Here is a 23161-nt window from a genome sequence, read left to right as displayed (position 1 = left end):
GTTAGGGTTAGATAACATAGACCCGAAGCCTATGAAAGCAAAACCTGAACTAATGCTTGTCATTTACGGCCAATCAAAATATGTATGTAGCCGGATACGGTTTACATTACATCGAAGACATCCGAAAACTTGTATTCCGAATCAACAAGAATTACTAGTCTGGTTCCATAACTTTTCTCTACCCTATTACTTTACATAACAAACGAAGAATAATGGCGAGGAGCGGTCATGGAATCAGACTAGAAAAGACCAATCAATTCCATTGACGTAACCTTTGACCCAAAATGGAGGTTATCGACCAAAAATTTATTAAAGGAGTTATGTTTATTAGCACATTCTGAAGCGTAGTTTCAGTATAGCTTGTACAGGTACTCAGTATGGTACTATTTTAGGTGAGTGCATTTGTAATTTATTATTTATGTATTGCTGTATGATATATTTTCAGAGAAAAAACATGGGAATTAAACAGCCTTAAGTTGTTCCGTCAGTCTCTGTTGACCTCGTATCTCACGTGATAATTAACAGCGATGATTCAGACATATTGGTTAGTTGATGCTGTTAAAAAATATTCCTGTTTAGCTTTTGAGAAGATGCAGTAGATAATTTAGTCATTTGTGTAGGTTGTTTTGGAGATTTATCTTGATGGAATCATCTAAAACGTGCAAGGGTGTCGAAGTGGGATATATAATTTATTTATTGTTGTTGTTTCAGCTGTTGTGTCATTCTTGGTATTGTAGATGTAATTACATTATGTCGTAAATTGATTAAACAGTTCATTCTGTTGCAAGGAAACTTTTGAAAAAAAATGTAATTTCGGATCTATTTCTTTGGCACCCCATCCCCCAAGTCCTACAATGTAAACGCTTTCCCTGATGTGGTTTTTTGTTTTTTTTATTTTGCCAAACTAACTGTTGTGTAGCGTGTTCCGAGGTCGACTTACATCAGAATGAGAAGTCAGATTTTAGGAATATCTCACACTTGGCAATACCATATCAACACTTTTCTCTGAAATTGGATTAGGTTTATTTTTTTATTATAAAAAAACAACGAAATGAATAAAAATATACAAATATTAAAGAAAGTGTTTAGATAGCTTCATCTCATTCAAAATTCTTATCTTCCTTTTAACCGATTTTGAAATTCTCGGCTTCCATTGCATTCCATCCAAGTGAAATTTAGGTTAACAGAATGTGAAAACATGTCCATTTGCATCTGTGAGAATTTAAATTTATTGGAAAAAGACACCAGTGTAAGTAAAGACTGTCTTAAGCAATATGGCTTTAATTTGTAGAAAAGCGTCAATATGGGCTGCCAAGTTTGAGATATTCCTGAAAATCTGACATTCCGATGTTAGTCAACCTCAGAACACGCTACACAGTGCCTTTATTTAGGCAGTGAGTTGGTGATCTAAAACAACACAATACCAGGTAAGGTGTCTTACATCGTAGGACTACTTAATTGTATACTGACTCTGAGGTCTCGGAAACGCTTTATCACGCATATTTGGATGCCAGTTGTTGTATCTGGGATGCAGAAAATCACTTAGGCGGGAGTTCTCCGTATGCATGTAATAGGTGGGTGGCAAAATTAAAAGATTTGCCAGTACTGCTTCATTCACCTACTTAATGAGAAAATATGTTGATCAGTTAGCTGTGCTGATATTTACAATGACAGAATTCAGTAGCTGAAAGACCCGTTGATGCACATGTTGCCATTATAAGAATACATCAAAAGAACATGATGCAATAGCTGGGCGGCAAGTTCAAAGACTTTGACTGGCGGCTGGGTGGGAATATGTACTAATATTTACAATGGCAGAATTCAGTGGCTGAAAGACCCCACGATGTACATGTTGCCATTATAGAGTACATCAGAAGAACATGATGCTTTAGCTGGGTTGTAAATTCAAAGTTTTTGACTTGCTGCTGGGTATGAAAAGGTACTGATATTGACTGATTGAATTAAGAGGAAGAAAGACCCAGACCCAAGAGATGTACATGTGGTCATTTATAAGAATACATCAAATAAACAACTTTAGCTTTCAGTATTGTGTTCATTTCTTGAGTGTAGCTGAATAAGCAGTGCAAGTGACCTCAGAATCAAGACATGTTGAGTCTTAGACAAAACGCCATTTGCAAATTTCGATAAGTATCTTCGGGTTAAATGGCAAACTGGCGAAGATTGTAATGAGATTCAGAAGTGCTAAAGTTGCTAGAACTGATAATTTGGATGGGACAATAGCCAAGTGTAAGAAAGTATGTGATGTCTAGCTTAGTGTTTGGAATAAGACCTTCCTTGGATTGACAAAATTCAGTCTCACTCTGACAGACTGATATGAGCAGTGTCAGTGTTATAAAGGATGCAGAAATTAAACTCAATGGCAACAAATAGTTCTTTTAATTTGCTTAGTTTTCTGTGAGGGGACTGCAACGTTTGCTGGTGGGACACCTATTTTTACCAAAATGGGAGACCTGGACTCTAAGTTTTAAAATCCTAGTGAGACTTCTGTGACTGATGACATTTTTCTGTGTTAGTAGCTATAGTATTTGCATATTTACCTGTTTGTTTTTATCCCCCCCACCGACACTAATTTTAAAAACGAAAAGCATCAAGGATATAAAGATGCACAAAATGTAGTCATTTCATTCATTGATTCATTTATAATTTCTAACCTAAATGTCATACCAGATTTCGAAGTGTAGAAGCAGTATAAATCTTTAAAATTATGTCTATTTCTGAATTTAACTTGCATGAAAGACAAGTGGTCTTCATGTGCAAGAAAGGAATTACTCAAGGTGTTGTCTGTCCAAAGTCAAGAGGAGGAATGCGAGAAGCTTTGATTAGTTTGGCAGGGAATCTATGTTACAACCTCATCATGCACTGTGATCGTTTGATTACCAAGTCACTCATAACAAACACACACGTTGGTCAATACCCATGTACAAGACATCAAATGTGAACATTGGAACAGATTGTAGGTGTGCTATTTATATACACATTAAAGTGTTTTTTGGTACATAACCACAGAATGTAGGTCACATGTAGAATAGTCCATTTCTGTAAAAACTGTCATCTGCATCCAATATTGCCATGTCTGGTTTTAATAGTTCTAAAACATATTGAAGAAATAAAAAGAAGGAACCTTTATAGATATGGATTGAAAGAGATGTAACTCCAAAATTTCAAAATTATTGAGATTATCAAACATTGTAAACTACATCAAGGCTGTTGCTTGAAAACATATTGCTCATGGGGACCATACCACTAAAGAAAGTCCACTTTGATTTGAAATTCCAACAAGTTGACAGTGTTTGGGAACCCCTGGCGACAATCAGGTTAGAAATGATAAATTAATGAATGAAATGACTAAGTTGTGTGCATCTTTATATCCTTGATGCCATTTGGTTTTTTTCTCAATTGGTAGGGAGCACAAACAAATGGGAGAGTATACATAGTTACCTGCCTCACAGCACCATATAACTATTCTAGGCTTCCTGGTTTTTAAGTCTGGTCTTGCATCTTGTCATCACTGACAGATTTAAAGGGTTTAATAAAACAAAATTATATATGTTTCAGGGAAAAGAAAGCTGGTTATTTTATGCAAAACTAAATAACCTCTTTCATTATGAAGCTCGTCGTTGTTAAATCCTGGGTCTGTCCAAGGATATTATTCCTCTCAATACATCTGACACATTTAATCAAATTAGTCTTTCTGAGTAGAGTTGGGTACCAGGAAACATTTTATATCACAGTGTACCACAAATCAAAACGCAGTAACTAAAGGGCATTACTTCAGCTTACCCTAAAGTGGACACCCTGTAAAGGACATGGTGCTGATATTTGAGAGCTTGATGAAAATGGGATGTGTTGATAATGAAGCATACAATCTGCCAACTACACTATTGATATCAAAGCACAGACAAACAGAGAGGGATTCCAAGACCACTTTGCTACCCATGGCCTCTGGAATTATTTGCCATGAAAAAGGAAGACATGCTTTTAAGATTACTAATTTTGCAACAAGTTAATGGTACTTTGGAAATTTATTACAAACTTTACTGAGAGAAATTACCAAAATACCAGGATACTGCACATTAGGTGGAGTTTTTTTAGGAATGTGTTGTGCTAATATTGCTTTACTTTGATAGTCAATGCAGTAATTTTTAAAAGATAACTTGAAACATGTACAGTATAACACAATAGGGAGTAAAAGCTTGCTGGACATTGCATTTTGACTGACATTGCTTGATATCATGGAGATGTGACACTTTGTGTCTAGTGCACATTCTTTTGTTGTGCAAGATAATGTTCCAGAGCTAGAGGAAATAATAATATTGTTAATAAATTACTTATAAGAGTGCTAATCTTTACAATTTTAAGGTAAGTAAGAAGAAAATAACCTGTGATGAAGTTATTCATGCTTTAAAAGCCAATAAAGTCATCAAGAACATAAATTATTAATTTGAAGTCTTTTAGTTGGTACCATAATTTATTCAGGGAGGTAGGAACTGTCTGCAGTGATGACCATGGAAAAACCAAGATGGCAGCTAATCTTTATTTGTGTATAAAATACCGTATTTTAGCATATGTATGCACATTATTAAATACCTTTAAATTATTTTAATGTTTCTATATTAGAAATTATAATGGTGTAAGGTTCCCTCGCTAATAGCATATATGCCGCTTTTATGACTTCATGAAATCCATGATAAAGAACAAACCCTGTTTCATGCAACTTCTCAAAAACTATTAAGATTGAGGTTACAGTACTTTCTGAGATAATTTGGTTTAGAGAATATTGAGGAAGAAAACTGAGATATGTGACTGGAAACAATTATGTTGCACTACAGGTTAAACTAATATTAAGCCTATTGGATGCCATTTAGTCCATTTTAATACAGACAAAATTGATGCAGACAGTGCTGCCCACTGTATGAATGTTCATTCAGATTGGGTTTGTGATTATGCAGCTTTTTATTATGTCCTTATAATGACGTCAATTTGTTTGGCGTCATTATATAAAATGACACCAGTCTCAACCAACTGGTACTCATATTAATCATGGTTTTATTTTTAGATCTTCCACATTGTGTAAAAGTAGTAACATTAATTGTATAAAGTCACACTATTATTGCATTAAACAAGGTTTAGAAGCACAGAAAAAGCATCTTCAGCAAAATCTAAGGATTGATTTAGCTTTTGTATGGACATGATTTTGTCCTGTTGAATGAGTCAGCTAGGCTAAATTCTGTTGCATACTATCACTAGACCCTAATGTCGTCTCTGACTCGGATCCCAACCAGATCAATACCTTTATTACTGAGAGATTCCAAGTAGGTCTGCAAGCCGAGATTCTGAATTATAATCCGTAGCAGAGCAGCAAGTTACTGATTACACTACCACTCAGTACCAGTCAATAATAATAGATTACCAGACTAGAGATATGACAGTAACCAGGCTGCTGCAGTGATGTACATCCATGCAAGGAGGTTGCAACTTTTCAGTATAAAATTACGTCTTGCTAATCCTCACTTCTCATGTATATTAATTATGATGATAGATCTTGTCTGTGCATTTCACAGTGCTTTTGTGTGTCCATCCATTTGTCTGCCTGTCCATTGTTTTTCTGCGCTCATGAGTTCGATCTCCACCAATTAAGGGAGAGTGATCATGTTTGGTATGATGTTTCAGGTTAAGTTGAAAACAACAAAGGTTTCAGGTTCTGGACGCATACCCCAGGGAATGAGTGGTGGGGGTCAAAGGTCACATTTTCAATTCAGTATGAACTTATTGACTGTGAGAACTCAATCTACACTGAATGAGGGATGAGTGATCGTATTTCAGTTTGTAAACTTAGGATTCAAAAAATGGAAGAAATGACCTTTTTCTGTGGATAAAAAAGGCAAAAGTGAGAGTTGTAAGAGAAACTTGAGATAGAAATAAAATGTAAATATAATTTTTCATTTACAAATACATAGCTGTTGAATGGAAATATCAATAAAGTCTTCACTTTAAAGACAATTTTACATTATTTTAATCAGAATGCTCTACTCGTGTTTTGAAATTAATGTCTGCAGTATAGCACACCAAATTGAAAATGTATAAATATGGTACTGTTCAGTCTTTTGAAGAAGCACATTCCTGATGCAAGTGAATAAACGGCAACCCGGAATATCCTCATTTGTCTGAATAGGAATTTTTAAAGCTAGCATTTTCACAAGAGCTTTGAAAATGTATTAAAACTTTTTGCCTGATATTTTTATTCACTCATAAACTTGTCACTCAGTAGCTTATGTCCCTGGTAACAGAGTGGTCTAAGGCATATGCCTTTTATAGTTATCTCACATCTATCTGCATGGGTTTGAGTCTCACTTGGACCAACATGGATGTGTGAGATATCTTGCTGGTAGCTTCTCATGGGTTTGTGGGGTTTTTTTTCCCAGGGTCCTCCCTCATTCTTACTCCACCAGAATATGTTATCCACCATGTCTATCATTTTTAAAAAAATGGTATTAAACCAATAATTTAAAACCAAACCACTCATTAGTTTCTTATATGTATAACTCCAGAACCTGTTCACATTGCTATTGATTCTAATAACAAAAAAAGTAGTTCTGTTTGGAATTCATTGGATGTTAGGCTATAGACAACCGTGAAAATGTCGGCCTATTTTTTATTCCAATGGGTATTTGTCATTTCAAATAAAACAAACTGTTGGTAATGAACTCAGATTAATCCTGTCTCATTGTAACATCTTGCCACATAAACAAACTATGCAAGGCAGTGGATAAATATGTAATTGACTAATTTTATAGTTACATTCATCATTACAGCTTTAGATGTGACCAGGTACATTTGGTAAATAAATGTGTCAAAAGAATTTTGTCAGGTCTGAAAATCATGTACAGGTTGGAGTTCTGTTTTTTGCTTATCTCCTGGAGTTGGCAAGCTGCAAACACCATGTCCATGGTCCTTCATTCTTTCCTGAAGCCACACGTACTCTGAGGCAGGAGCCCTTAACCAGTGTGCGGCTCAGGGTTGTTCAGCAGACATATGGCTTGGATTTTTGTGCCTGTTGACAGTGAGGAGGTGTCCTGATGGTTGTCACAGGACAGTCTGTTGCCTTTCAACTTGTACAAGTGAACAGTAAATGCATCACTGTACTCCTGGGGTATAGTTCTTGAGTCCACATTAACTAAAAGACTTTTTGCTTGTATAGCATCTGTCGTATTTTCACAGCAGGTCATCTGCTTTCTTACTTTCAATCAGAGTTGGAGGATCAGCAAGGAACATTGTGATTTCCACTTAGGGTAGTTGATCAAATGCATCCTTACTGATGGATGATTTGATTCAGGATATTGAAGTGTTCAGCCCAAGTATTACCAGCACCAAGTCAGATCAACTGCTACTGTAAGTAACTTTGGATGGTACTACCTGAGGCTGTTGACCCACACTGGACAGCTACACTTGGCTCCCTCTGGAAGGTCCTTTCTGGTAGATCAAGTGGTAGAGCAGATTATGCCCAGTTGTGAAGGCAGATGGCAGGAGTTGTGTGGATAGCAAAGAGCATTAGCTCAGGTTGATTAGGAAATGTTCACTAAAGCATTGAGCAGTGTACATTGTATGATTTAAAAATACATTCATTATCATATTCTGCAAAAATAGACACCCCCAATGCAAGACAGTAATTGATGAGAAAGTCTCGATGACACAAACAGCCGAAGTATTTTATGATATACATCCCCAAAGAATCTTGGACTTTTTGAGAAACTTTTGGTTTTTACAACATATTTTGATTGTATATTCAAAGGATTTAACATTTTTGAACTTTTTGTTTTATTTTTTTTGCCTGTATTTTAAAAAGACATCGACATAAAAATCGCCAACCTCAATATTTTGTCGCTAATTTTCAAAAAATGTTGCCAGAAAAAGTAGTGAATTTTTTCCAAGTCTGTTAATGTTGTTGTTGTTGTTGTTGCTATAGGGTTTAACACCATTTTTCAGCACAAGAGATATACTATACATGGCAGCCAGTATTAATGGTGGAGGAAGAACATGGGGAAAACCCTGGAAAGAACCAGTTACCCACAAGAATACTGGCAAGCTTTCTCACATACCCACATTGGCTGAGCCCGAGTGTAATAGCCAATGAAAATTGAAAAAGATGGGAGAGTTATTACTTTATTGACAACAAGCAATACAGCCATAGTAGTACAAAATAAATCATTACATGACTGTTTTGCACTCGTTCCATGGTTTTTGTATCACTGTTAGTGGATAGGTATGATTGGTTTCACCTGAAATAAATGCTTTATCAGTTGTAAAATATCTACTTTCCTGACATCTACAGACTCTCTCTCTCTCTCATTTTTTTAATAGAGACGTCAGGTATTAAGCAAATCTATATTATGTATATTATTTTCCAGATAATAGTTTTATAAGAAACTTTATTTAGATAATGACATGTTAATTATAAAAACCTATGATCGTACTTTGGAATGTAAGATAAGTGATGTATAATGTGATTGTTGATTTCATGCATTCAAGAAGTAAATACCCCCCCCCCCCCAGCTAGCTTCACAAAGTACATTTCTGTCTACCAGGAGATCAGACATTTGTTCATTCACCATGCTATAAGTTAATTTAATTCTTTCACTCCTGTATTATGAGATTTAAATTATTTGCAATTATGCAAAACTTGTTTGTTTTGCTATTTCTTGGGATTGATGGCAAAAGTAAAAGATCAATGAACAAAATTGACATATATTATTTACCCTGCCAAGATTCATGTTTGGTGTCACATCACAATCCATGTTCAAATTATCACAACCATTTGTAAATTAATTGACGACTTGTGCCTTGATGCATATATCACAGAACATCTGCTTTAACTTTGTATCACATCTCAGCCACAGACGCCCAAGTTTCCAGCTGTCTAGAAATTTTCAGGAACTCTTGGTCCGTTCATCATAATGTGGCAGCACTGGTAGCATTACTAGCATCACTAGGGGCCCCGAGTGGCCGAGTGGTCTAAAGCGCTCTTCGTTACGGATCACTGCCATCTCACCTATGGCTGCGGCGGTTCGAGTCTAAGATTCAGCCAATGTGGGCATGTGAGAAAGCTTGCCAGTAGCTTATCGTGGGTCGGTGGTTCTTTCCGGGGTTTTCCGGGTTCTTCCTCCACCATTAATACTGGCCGCCATGTATAGCCCTATCGTGCTGAAAAATGGCGTTAAACCCCACAACAACACAACAACTAGCATCACTACATGTAGATGATGTTGGACTGACAGGTATAATGCCAAGTTCAACGACTGTGTTGTCAGATGAATTTGCACTAAGTCCAAATACTGTTAATTTTGTTAGCTTACTCTTAGACTGAGACGATGAACACACAATGTCTAACTTACATTTACCCATGGTAAAGTTGCACTGTTATTCTGACTGAGATTTTTTTCCATTTGCTTTGTATTTATACACAGCAGTCAGTACTTCAAAGGTAGTCAGTTTTCTCTGAAGTTTCAACAAAACTATTTTTTTGGTATATTTAAAAAAAACAACATAATGATTAGCCATCATTCAATTAATTTTTGCAGTTTCTGTTTGCATCTTCAGAGGTTGGTCAATTGTAGATATAGTCCAGTAGCATGACTGAGTGTATCACATCATACAATGCTTAGGCCAGATGTCAACATAAGCGGATTATGATGTAACAATGCACTGTAGAGATGGGTTTATTAATACGAACAAATGATTTGTGCATCGTATATTCAAGTTTGTTGCTTCCTTTTGTGGTCCCTTTGAATTTCTCCACTACAGATCCATGATTGTGTGTACATATTAAACAGCTAAAAAGGCTGTCACCCAAAAAAAAGCCAGATGGTATATTTTGTCGCCAATAAGGGAAAAAATGGCAATTTGCAACATTGGCGAAGCCCAGGACAATCCCTGCCTGGTACAGAATTTAAACATACTTACCTTTTGTTTTATGTTGTGGTGCTCTTATGTTTATGTCCATTTGGAAGTTTTATCATCTTGAAGTTTTTGTGTGCAATTCTTTGTCTTAACATTTTCAGAACTTACCATTTAATTCATACCATTTACCCAGTATTTCCTGTCATACCATTTAATTTGAATCTTTTATTTTATTTACATTCACACTATTGTAACACATTTGTGCTTTATATTTTATCTTGTTATACATGTGCTTGATGTTAGATTTACTTGGAGAGTTTTTCTGCAATGTATTTTTCCATTTTTCAAACATTTACCTTTGGTTGTCACCATTTAGCCATTATTGTGCTTATGTGCAGTTAAGGCGACTACTAATTACCTGTATAATGTGCCTGCCATACCTAGCCTTTTTTGTATTTGTTTTGCTGTGTGTCATTTATGTCTTGTTAAGACAGAATTTGGTTTGTAAGACACAGCATTGTTGTTGTTGTTGTTGTTATAGGGCTTAATGCCATTTTCAGCACAAGATAGGCTATACATGGCGGCCATTATTAACGGTGGAGGAAGAACCCGGGAAAACCCCGGAAAGAACTACCGACCCACGAGAAGCTACCGGCAAGCTTTCTCACATATCCACATTTGCCGAGCCCGAGACTCGAACCCACGCAGACAGAGGTGAGATGGCAGTGATCCGTGACGGAGAGCACTTTAGACACTCTGCCACTCGGGGCCCCCACACACAGCATTGTATAACTACAGTCGTTTCAGTAAAGTATATGGTACCCTAGGACTATTTTTATACTGTTTCATACTGTCAGTAAAGCATACTGTACTTTATAACTATTTTTGATACTATTTCCTACTGTCAGTAAAGCATACTGTATCCTAGAACTATTTTTGATACTGTTTCTTATTGTGAGTAAGGCATACTGTACCCTAGAACTATTATGATACTGTTTCTTACTGTCAGTAAAGCCTACTGTACCCTAGGACTAATTTAATACTGTTTCCTACTGTCAGTAAAGCATACTGTGCCCTAAGACTATTTTTGATACTGTTTCCTACTGTCAGTAAAGCATACTGTACCCTAAGACTATTTTTGATAATGTTTCCTACTGTCAGTAAAGCATACTGTACCCTAAGACTATTTTTGATACCGTTTTTTTACTTTCAGTAAAGCATACTGTACCCTAGGACTAATTTAATACTATTTCCTACTGTCAGTAAAGCACACTGTACCCTATAACTATTTTTGATACCGTTTCCTACTTCCAGTAAAGCATACTGTACCTTAGGACTATTTTGATACTTTTTCCTACTGTCACATACATGTATATGATGAAAACTTGTATTTGAACAGAACATACTTCCTGGTAATGTGCATGGAATACTTTTGTATGATTTACAGTGACTAAGAAACTGCCATGGCCTTTAAACATGAAATAGTATTTCTTTAAAAAAAATGTTTCTTAAAAAATGTTTCTAATCAAAGGTTTTTGTAACATGTTGTTTAAAGGTAAATATTTTAGTGCAGGGGTGTCAAACCCTTTTGGCTGGAGGTCAAAACAGATAAAAGGTCACAGACTGCATGAGCAAGAACAGTTCCTTACTACTAATTAGGCATTATATTAATTAGAATGCATATTTTCAAAATAACACATGGCCATGTGCCACACAATGTGAAGGACTAGGCTGCATGTGGCCTTTGGGTCTGTAGGTTGGACACGTCTGCTGTAATTAATTTTTATCATGAATATCAGTGTGATATGTAATGTTGTGTAATGTGCACTATAGCTAGTTCTTATCAACTCCTTTTTCCTGGTGATGCCACATTTGATGTGAAAAATCATAGAGACAGTATATACTAATATTTTAGGAAAATAATTACCTAAACAATCTTCTTAAGCATAGATTTGGAAATATATAATTTAATTGGTATGGGTAGTTTCTGTGTCAGTGGGAGCCACATGCATGTTTATTATGCGTTTTCCAGGTAGTAAAATTTAAATAAGCCATCTAAATATGTGAATGATGCAGCCTTATTTCCTTGACCTTCGACCCTGAAATTATTAAATGTCTTTTTTCCCCCTCAAATCCAAGCCATTTACAAAGTTTAATCACTATATGTATCTTGTATGAAATTTAAGATATTGTATAGAAAGTTTTCCTTCTTTTAGTTCATCTGATCATGACCTTTGACCTTTTTCATGAATTCCTGGAAGTTTGTTTGTTTCCATACTCTATGCTTGCTTGTTAGTCAAGTCCAATTGCAAACTGCACAGACCCAGATCTGCCACCATGTAATGTACCATCAGAATTGGGTCTATGCAGTTTGCTGGGTGTAATCAGTAGAACAAACAGTATAGACCATGGCCTGCCAGAACACATTACTTTCTTTGCAGTTGGACTTGACTTAGAAGCAAGTATAATATAGTAGATTGAAATTGATGTAAAAATTTGCACTTATGAAAAAGAACCCATGGGCACCAGTGAAAGGCATATTTGTCAGCACCAGCCACCTTGGCTCATTGTTTAGTATGCTGGACTCATGGTGTGATTCAGGTTCTAACTTCAAATCAGCCTAGGTTGGTTACCATAATGTATCAAGACATAAAAGAGAAGTTGGTTACCATAGTGTATCATCAGGGAGAAGTTAGTTACCATAATGTATCATCAGGTAGAAGTTTACCATAATGTATCATCAGGTAGAAGATTACCATCATGTATCAGTGGGGAGAAGTTGACTACCATAATGGATCATAAGGGAGGAGTTGGTTAGCAATGTGCATCCTCAGAGAGAAGTTGGTAACCATACTGTATCACCAGGTAGAAGTTGGTTATCATTATATATCATTAGGGAGAAGTTGGTTACCATAGTGTTTCATCAGGGATGAGTGGGTGGATTACCATGGTGTATCGTCAGGGAGAAATTGGTTGCAACAATTTTTCATCAGAGTGAAGTTGGTTACTATAATGTATCATCAGGGAAAAGTTGGTTACCATAATGTATCATCAAGGATTTTGATTACCATGGTGTATCATAAGGTAGAAATTAGTTACCATATTGTATCATCAGGGAGAAGTTGGTTACAATGTTGTATCCTCAGGGAGAAGCATATTACTCCATTTAGCTCTGTAACACCAAACCAAGCATTTTTGTTTGCAGGTGAAATTTTTTGTGCGCAAGTGTTGGTCAGATGTGTGCACATGATAAATGTCGGCATACAGGATTTATCATTCTGAGCTAGAGAAGTCAAGAATAGCACCAAAAGAAACCCTAGGTTTTTACAAGTACATGAATTTTTGCTTAGTTAAAAAGTACAGCATTGATGATTGCAGGAAATACATAGTTCAAACATATTTTTCATAAGGCATCAATATGTATCCATTCATAGCATATTTACTTAGGAATTCAGATATGGAAAAAAAATCAATTTTTGCAAGAATCAGTCTTAGTGAATTAGACTTTTTCAGATGTTGACATAAGTCTAATTTTATTACCATGCCCAGTTGAAGCCAGTGCATTTCTTGAACACAAAAGTCATCATGGACAAATTGCAATATCACTGAGGAGTTAATCTGTCTTTCCTCACAATGCTTGGAGCTTTCACCCAGCTTGCTATTGATTTCTGAGAGTAGCACTGACATTGTGATTCAGCAAACAGTAAAGGCTCTTCTGGCACTTGCCAGTGCTAATGTATTCACAAAAATTATGTTGATATGTGTAGCTCATTGATCAATTCCTTTACGTATTTAGTCTGCCTATGACATCACTTCATTTCTTTACATACATTTTCTGTGAACAGCTTACTGAGTACAGGCAAGGTGTCACTAATCAGAAGCAATATCATTTCTTGTTAACATGGACTTCTGTTTAAAAAGGTATGGATAACCAGTGTTTAAAGCTTCAATGTGGGTTTTCAGAGTTGTGTGTTTTTCAAGAATGGTGTGTGTGGAAATGACAGTTCCCGTTATTTTTATCCCAGTGAGGTCTGGATCAGGAATAATTCTGTTGAGACACTGCTTGGTGTCATTGTGAATGTTCAAATTTTATATTCATTTATTTTGTGTCTGTTGATTACAGATGCTATTTATAAATAATATCATTTGGTTTTGGGACCTTCTCACATATACCTATAAATGGAATGGTATGAGTCAGTTGTTTTGCCATCCCACACTAGCAAAGGAAATGACGTAGAGCTACTTAACATTTAGTTTCCTATTATTATTCCCAGACTTCCATCATTATTTAATCGACAAGTCTTGCAAAGTCCACGTTCCCTTAAAATACTTGGAAAGATCAAAGTTTGTCTCAGACAAGGATAATTATTCCGAAAATAATGCATGTCCATTTTTTTTTCAGATCAAGATGAGTCATCATTATCATGAAGGGAGCAGTTTCCATATTGAAAATAGCTTTCTGAATAACCTCAGATAAAATCAGCTGCTTTGTGTGTATAATCATCAGCTAGAAGGATACAAGAAAGCTGGAATTTACTACAAGAATTTGATTTAAAAAAACGTAAGTATATGTTGCCAGTCTACACTTTTTTTGTGGGGATTTATGTAATTTTGTATGTTAGATATTTTTTTTCTGTCTTAGTTACTGGTCCATCCATAGAACTGAGCTGATTTTGTTGTGTAAATTCCAGCCACTTGTATAAAAAAGGGAAGATTAAAATAAGCCTCTTTATTCCATTTATATCAGAAGAGACTGGCTTTTTTTGTGTCTACAGTTTGTAACTGCCATATTTGGTGTATGGTTTTTTCCCCAGGCTTGGTTTGAATGATTGTTGTTGTTTGTTGTTGTTGTGGGGTTTAACACCATTATTCAGCACACGATAGGCTTAACATGGCGGCCAGTTTTAATGGTGGAGGGATAATCCGGGAAGAACCACCAACCCACGAGAAGCTACAGGCTAGCTTTTTCACATACCCACATTGGCTGAATCCTAGACTCGAACCCACGCAGACAGAGGTGAGATGGCACTGATCCGTAACGGAGATCGCGTTAGACCACTCGGCCACTCGGGGATCCGAATATTTGTTAATAGTTTATAAAAAAAGAAGTAATAGTGAATTACTAGACAAAGATTACTTAGTAGGTCTAACATTATATGATATCATCAACTACTGATTATGCCTAGCTTAGCTTTCATTGCATACATAGGACCCTAATGCTCTCCTAGTCATTGCTCCAATTTACCTGTGACAGCACTGTGTACTTACTTTTGTTTTGGTAATGCTTATGATGAGCACCATGAGCTTACTCAAATTTGGTTAATACCTATTCACAATGTGCTTACATTGGGTAACACCTATGCCGTGCAGTGTGCTTACTTTTTGTTTGCATAATACCTTTGATGGGCATAGTGTGCTTACTTTTGTTTGACTTGGTAACACATGCTGAGCAGTGGGCTTACTTTTGTTTGGGTACAAGATATACACCTATTCATTGTGTGCTTACTTTTGTTTGTCTGGGTAACATCTATGCTGAGCAGTGTGCTTACTTTTGTTTGCATAATACCTATGCTCAACAGTGTGCTTACTTTTGTTTGCATAATACCTATGCTGAGCACTGTGTACTTACTTTTGTTTGGGTACAAGACATACACCTATTCATTGTGTGCTTACTTTTGTTTGTCTGATTAACATCTGTGCTGTGCAGTGTGCTTACTTTTGTTTGCATAATACATATGATGAGAATAGAGTGCTTACTTTTGTTAGGGTAATTAATACCTATTGATTGTGTGCTTACTTGGAGTAATACCTATGTTGAGCAATGTGATTTTGTTTGCATAATAACTCTGATGAGTACAGTGTGCTTATTTTTGTTTTACTGGTTATTACCTTTTTATCACTTTTTGATTTTGATAGATGCATTTAAATAAGGATAAACAAAATTTAAAAACATGAAATGTACAAACTAGAAAAGGCAAATGTCCATGTTTGTAGTACTTAAGCTCCAAAAAGTTTGAAATATTTTTAGATTAGGCTTGCTATTTTCATGATAATTCAGTTAAGGGCCAGACAGGTTCAGCAAACACTAATTTTTCAATTTTTTTTGTTCCTTACATGACTTTTTTTTACAGGTCCACAGGGTCTAAATGTAGACCCCAATGCTATTGAAATGGGCCCCATTCCCAGTGTTAACTTTTTCAGAACAAATCATGCAAAATATACAGTTTCAGTAATTTGATTCTGAAAATTGTATTCCAAATTTAAGAGATGCTTTTACCAAAATTATGGGTTTAGGGCACATTCCCAATCACCCAAGAAAAAGTCCATTCCCAGTAAAATAAGAAAAATCCCTCCGTTGAGACCATTAGCAATTTCAGACAAGCTTACTTAGTTCAGTATCATCATAAAACAAAAATACTGTGTGTGAAATGTAAGTTCAGTATTAAAATTCTTAGAGCTATCATTGACGCCAGCAAGTTTGTCCATGCTACAGCAGTAATTTTTTTAATTTATGCTGAGATAAGAACTGTCATTGAGACCAGCAAGTTCATCCATGCTACATCAGTAAGGTTTTTATTTATGCTGAGATAAGAACTGTCATTTAGACCAGCAAGTTTGTCCATGCAATACGAGTAAATTTTTTATTTAAGATGAGATAACTATCATTGAGACCAGCCAGCTCATCCATGCTACACTAGTAAGTTTTTAATTTATGCTAACCCAGAATGTGTTGTTCTTGGTATGGTATTTACACTTTACACTGTCTTGTCAGCTAGAGTCTTTTGTTGCTCTGTGTTTTTATGTGAGATCTCTGCCATTCAGAGGTCTGGTAAAATGCTTCACTTGTGTCTGTTAGATATTTCTTCACTGAAACTTCCAGCATTTGTTTGAAATGGGACACAGTTTCTTCATCCCAGTATCATTTTTTCTCATCAGGTAATCAAATTACTTTTCCCAATTTTTTAGAAGCCTTTTTCTAGTATTACATTAAAAATACTAGAGTCTCATTTAGCAGAGATTGACAGAGCCTTGTGAGGCAAGGCTAAAAAAACCTAATTGAGTCCAACTCAAAGGTCAAGGTCATAGTAAGTGGAAGAAGAATAACTGCACACAATATTTGACTTGTATATGAGATATCTTGACAAAATGTTTTAAAAAATGCCTTGCACTTTAGATAAACACATTTATTTTGGGGTGAAAAGTCGAAATCGTGGCTCAGAAAGAATTAACTTCATGCATGATATCTTGAGTTCTGTATCACATGGCTTGACTCAATTTTGTAGCTGACTTGCATTTTAGACAAAGAAGACGCATGTTGATTTGGGGTTAAAGGTTCAGCTATCAAGGTCAGATTGGCTTCTGGAAGGTAAACTTTTTAACGCAATAGATTTAAGTTCCGTGCCACAGACAATGATCAAACCTTGTGGATTGCTTGCATTTAAGACAAAACGGGTTCCTTTCGAATATGGAGTAAATAGGTCATTGGATCTAGGTCATCAAGACAGAGAGATGAAAAATGGTCAATAATTTTTCTTTTCATGCTAAGTATTTAATAAACCGTTCATCACATATAGCATATTGTGCCTGAAAGCTAATGCTTTTTGAATCTTGTATAATGAATTCTTCATTGCACATTTTCTAAAACTGTGTTCATTTTAGTCACCTCAAAATTTAGATTGGTTTGGTCTTGAGCTTAGTCCATCATACTGTGAAACATAACACATCATGAGACATTTAGTTCCTGAAAGAGCATTTGTATGCCACACAAGAAACTAAACAGTACTCCCTCATTATAACATTTACCATGGGATTCATGATAGTATTCATTGTGAGACTGCCTTATTATGAAGTATATCATAGCTATTATTTTACTACTATGTTGTACATTAATAAATGGAATTCATGATCATACTTGTCTCATAACAGGGACCATTTTATAATGAAGGGCCTATAATAGGGACCATATTATAATGAAAGGCCTTATAACAGGGACCATTTTATAATGAAAGGCCTATAATAGGGACCATATTATAGTGAAAGGCCTTATAATAGGGTCCATTTTAATGAAGGGCCTATATAATAGGGACCATATTATAATGAAAGGCCTTATAATAAAGACCATTTTATAATGAAGGGCCTATAATAGGGACCATATTATAATGAAAGGTCTTATGGTGAGGGAGTGAGTTAGATAAACAAGTTTGATCAGATTCTGTGCTTGCATAAATCACTGTCTTTGTGACAGAGATGCAGGATTTATGCCTGGAATGGTACTGTAGAGTCAAAATGATCTACACAGATAATCACACTTAATTCTGGACAGTGACTGTAGAATACTCGAGGGATTTTACAGACTGAGATAAGATCAATATTCATCACTACGTAGGGATTATATGTATGAAGTTATGTGGTCCTACAGAGTTTGGGTTATTTGTTGGTATAATCCTATGGCCATAAGAGCAAGAAAATTGCAATAACAATATAATAGCATGGTCTACAGAGGTTAGCTAGAACATTGCATTGACAATATAATAGCATGGTCTACAGAGCTTAGCTAGAACATTGCATTGACAATATAATAGCATGGTCTACAGAGGTTAGCTAGAACATTGCATTGACAATATGATTGCATGGGTCTACAGAGGTTAGCTAGAACATTGCATTGACAATATAATAGCATGGTCTACAGAGCTTAGCTAGAACATTGCATTGACAATATAATAGCATGGTCTACAGAGCTTAGCTAGAACATTGCATTGACAATATGATTGCATGGGTCTACAGAGGTTAGTTAGAACATTGCATTGACAATATAATAGCATGGTCTACAGAGCTTAGCTAGAACATTGCATTGACAATATAATAGCATGGTCTACAGAGCTTAGCTAGAACATTGCATTGACAATATGATTGCATGGGTCTACAGAGGTTAGCTAGAACATTGCATTGACAGTATAATAGCATGGTCTACAGAGCTTAGCTAGAACATTGCATTGACAATATAATAGCATGGTCTACAGAGGTTAGCTAGAACATTGCATTGACAATATGATTGCATGGGTCTACAGAGGTTAGCTAGAACATTGCATTGACAATATAATAGCATGGTCTACAGAGCTTAGCTAGAACATTGCATTGACAAGATAATAGCATGGTCTACAGAGCTTAGCTAGAACATTGCATTGACAATATGATTGCATGGGTCTACAGAGGTTAGCTAGAACATTGCATTGACAATATAATAGCATGGTCTACAGAGCTTAGCTAGAACATTGCATTGACAATATAATAGCATGGTCTACAGAGCTTAGCTAGAACATTGCATTGACAATATAATAGCATGGCCTACAGAGCTTAGCTAGAACATTGCATTGACAATATAATAGCATGGTCTACAGAGCTTAGCTAGAACATTGCAATGACAGTATGATTGCATGGGTCTACAGAGGTTAGCATCCCCATTTCCTCCACCAATATTGTGTTAGAAATCCCCATTTCCTCCAGCAATATTGTGTTTGAAATCCCCATTTCCTCCAGCAATATTGTGTTAGAAATCCCCATTTCCTTCACCAATATTGTGTTAAAAATCCTAATTGCCTCCACCAGTATTGTGTTAGAAATCCCAATTTACCAATATTGTGTTAAAAATCCTCATTTCCTCCACCAATATTGTGTTAGAAATCCCCATTTCCTTTACCAATATTGTGTTAACAATCCCCATTTCCTCCACCAATATTGTGTTAAAAATCCCCATTTCCTCCACCAATATTGTGTTAAAAATGTCATTAAAACCAGGCAAAGCAAACAAACTTGCCCTTTGGTGTTCAAGATTTCAGGTTCAGATGCTGTTTGGGTTGAAAACTTTAGTTTCCTGTACTCTGTCTCTATCTTCAGCAGGAATGATGCTATATACATTGCTTCCTCCTTGTAACAGTGCTCATTTTCATGGTAATAGTGACCTGCATTTTAAGTGAGGGGGTCTTATATCAAGGAATGTTCTAATAAGGCTATGTCTTAGTTGTGTATTAGACACATCAAAAGTATTTAAAGATGTCAAATAACATTATAATTGGTTATTATTAGCCATGGCTAAAATGAAGTTAAGTACATGTACTGTAATTTATATTGTATTTATCAAATTTCTCATTTGATAAACAACTGACCATACAACTTTCTGGACACCAGGTTTTCAATATTTTTTATTTTAAATAATAGATCAAAATTTTTGGAAGCACACAAGATTTGTTTGTTGAAAATGACAACAAAATATAATCAAGTTGGAATGTAACCTAAGGAATGTTTGACAGTTAATGAAAACTCGTGATTCTTAAACCATCAGACTGTGAAAACCACTTTCGTAACCTTTATCATCATGTGGATTAAATGATGGTGTTGTCAATAAGCAGCAATAAAAACAGCCAGCACTTTCCATGACTTGTTATCATGCAGTTCTCTAAACACATTGAGCTGTGAGATTATTAATGATAAAAGGGAAAGCAACCATTCACCCTGAGACACTTGGTGGAATTAATTAACGAATCACCTTTGTATCTGTAAAGTCAAAGGTCATCAGTATTAAGTTCAGTAGATTGCAGGATTCTTTTATATTGACCACTGGAGAGTGTAGCAAAGCGACAAAGGCATCATGAAAATTGATTTCTATTCTCACTAAAGTGTTTTAGCTTGTGTGATATAAAGTGTTTAAGTATATTTGAGGGTTATTATCTTTATTTCCTCTTTTGAACTGATTTATTTGATAAAAATGGTAAGCATCTCTGAGACATGAATTTCACAAGTTCTTGTCTCAGTTTTATTGAATATTGGATGTAGCTTGGTGTTCATATCTATAACTGTTGAAGTATCACATTCTGCAATTAAATTCCTGAATCAGTCTAAATGCATTGGCTATATAAAATATTTTACGTCAATGATATACATATTTGGACTTTCAGTTATTAGATCTTTTCAAGCATTTTTGAAGGAAAATATGAGTTATCTATCAGATTTTCGGAGGTCAGATAGTATGTGTAAATATGTATTATTCTGGTGAAGGGCAGTCTTTACCCCATTAAACATATCGATATACGAACCAGTGTTGCAAGAGAGGGAATGGGCTTTATTGTAAGGGACATTTGTTGTGCACTAACTGTTGATGGATGGGGATATCGAGATGTAGGACTCTTAACTGGAAAAGCCAGACACTCACTGGAAATAAAATATACATTTAACCTTTATAAGACAAGTTCTAATTGTTGATGGATAGGGACATAGAGATGTTTTTCTTTGCTGGAAGAGTCACTCACCTTCTACATATAAAATTTGGCTTTCTTAGCCTTTATAAAAGAAGTGCTAACTACACAGAGATATGGTTCTAATGACAGTGGATTACTGTTCTTACTGAGTGTGTCAACTTCATCAAGTGAGACAAAAGTATTTTGACATGAACAGCGTAAAGAAAGTTTATAATGCTGTAACAGCTGAGCAATTTTTGTACTTTTTGAGGGAATCACATTGCATTGTGGATGACAGCATGCTGTGTTTTGTCAGTACTGTGTCAGCATCTAGAGAGATATGTTAGTCTTGGTCCATGCTGTGCCAGCACCAAGGCATTGCATTGTGGATGACAGCATGCTGTGTTTTGTCAGTACTGTGTCAGCATCTAGAGAGATATGTTAGTCTTGGTCCATGCTGTGCCAGCACCAAGGCATTGCATTGTGGATGACAGCATCGTGTGTTTTGGCCCATACATGGTCAGCTTAAAATCCGACCAGACATCAAATGACAGCATTTGAAATAAATGTTTATTGGAACTGCACAATATACATGGAATAAAAATGTGCATCTACTTGAATATTTTTTTTAAAGGAGCAAATTTGTTGCTGTTTTTTTTAATTAATTTTTTTAAATTTTTTTTTTAATGGCACTTTTAACACCTTATTGGCTATATCATGCCAGGAAAATGGGAGCTACATTCCTTTTCTAAAGACACATCATGTAAATCACTGTTACACACTCAGATTAGGGTAGGATTGTTTCAATGTTAATTGCATGGGAGAAAGGATGTCATTAGATAGACTCCTTAATATTTGGTTTAATGCTTTCATTAAGCCTTGAAATAACCGCCATCCCTTTTGATGTCATACATAGGTCATACATCAGATCTGAATAATGAATAAGCTGTTTAAGACTTACCTTGTCACAGTAGGAAAACAAGGTATCAGCATTAATGAGATTTGCTTAATCAATATTTCCTTTTGATTTCACACAGGTAAGATCACTGATATATATTGTTCTCCACTAATTGTTAGCAATCAAGAAAATTGCATGTAAGAAGCATTGTTTCATTTGAGGATCAGGTGTAAGAATCATTCAGTTCCATTGGAGAATTGTATGCAAAACCTAGAATAATTGCATTATTAGGCTTCTTGTTGTTTTGACAATTACATAATTATTCATTATGTCAGTGGTCCTGTGATGGTTGAGTACAGAATACATTTTCTTCTATAATAATTTTTTGTGGAGGTAATATTACAAAATAATTGATTATGCATTTACAGGGTCTCCAGCATACATTTTCAAAATAATTACATTGCCTTCATTTTCTCTGATTCAAAATGTTGACAGAGTTTGAAATTAAGCTCATGTTTAACCTAATAGGGTTGATATTCACATTTAAAGATGGCCAAACTTGATGTATGTAGGGATTTCCACATCTAAAAACAGAACTTGACTTCATGAATATGGACATGGGACAAAAAATAAAATAGTCTAAAGCAAAAGAGTAGATGTTGATGCTTTTGCTTTAATTTATGTGATAATATAAGACTACTGGTGTTGCATATGGGATGAAATAGTTTTAATACATAGTCGAGTGCTCTCCATTAAGAAAACCATTTTAATATGCAGATTTGGAGTAATGGATAAAGCAAGTAGTTTGTTGTGTAATGAAATCATAGTGGGGGGGGGGGCATCTCAAAGTGCTGTGGGTTGAAAGTATATGTAGTAATTTCTCTCTCTCATACCATAAAATAATAAACGATGAGCCCTCTGTTTATTTATATGCTACACCAACTTACTCATCCCAAATTCACACACACATTGCAGTTTAATGTTAATAATGAATATGTAAGACAGTCTTTGAGTCTAAGATCTATGGGCAATTTGTTCCATGCAGCTGGGCCCAGGTGTGCAAAATAATGTCTGTATGACATCATTTTAACAGTCAGGACAATGAGAATGTCAGTGT

General features: G+C 35.5%; 1 protein-coding gene across 1 annotated transcript in view; it reads left to right on the top strand.

The window, feature by feature from the left end:
• Positions 1–279: 279 nt before the first annotated feature.
• LOC149782000 (kinesin-like protein unc-104) overlaps positions 280–23161 on the top strand; it is a 196319-nt gene continuing 173437 nt past the window's right edge. Inside the window, exons 1-2 of the mRNA XM_089933404.1 lie at positions 280–392; positions 14318–14476. The gene's annotated coding sequence lies outside the window, so the exon portion shown is untranslated. The remainder of the gene's footprint in view (positions 393–14317; positions 14477–23161) is intronic.

The sequence above is a fragment of the Sinohyriopsis cumingii genome, chromosome 15 (genome assembly GCF_028554795.1).
Source record: "Sinohyriopsis cumingii isolate HCF-2022 chromosome 15, ASM2855479v2, whole genome shotgun sequence".
NCBI lineage: Eukaryota > Metazoa > Mollusca > Bivalvia > Unionida > Unionidae > Sinohyriopsis > Sinohyriopsis cumingii.
Note: the sequence above shows the minus strand (reverse complement) of the source record. Positions and strands in the feature narration are given on the sequence as shown.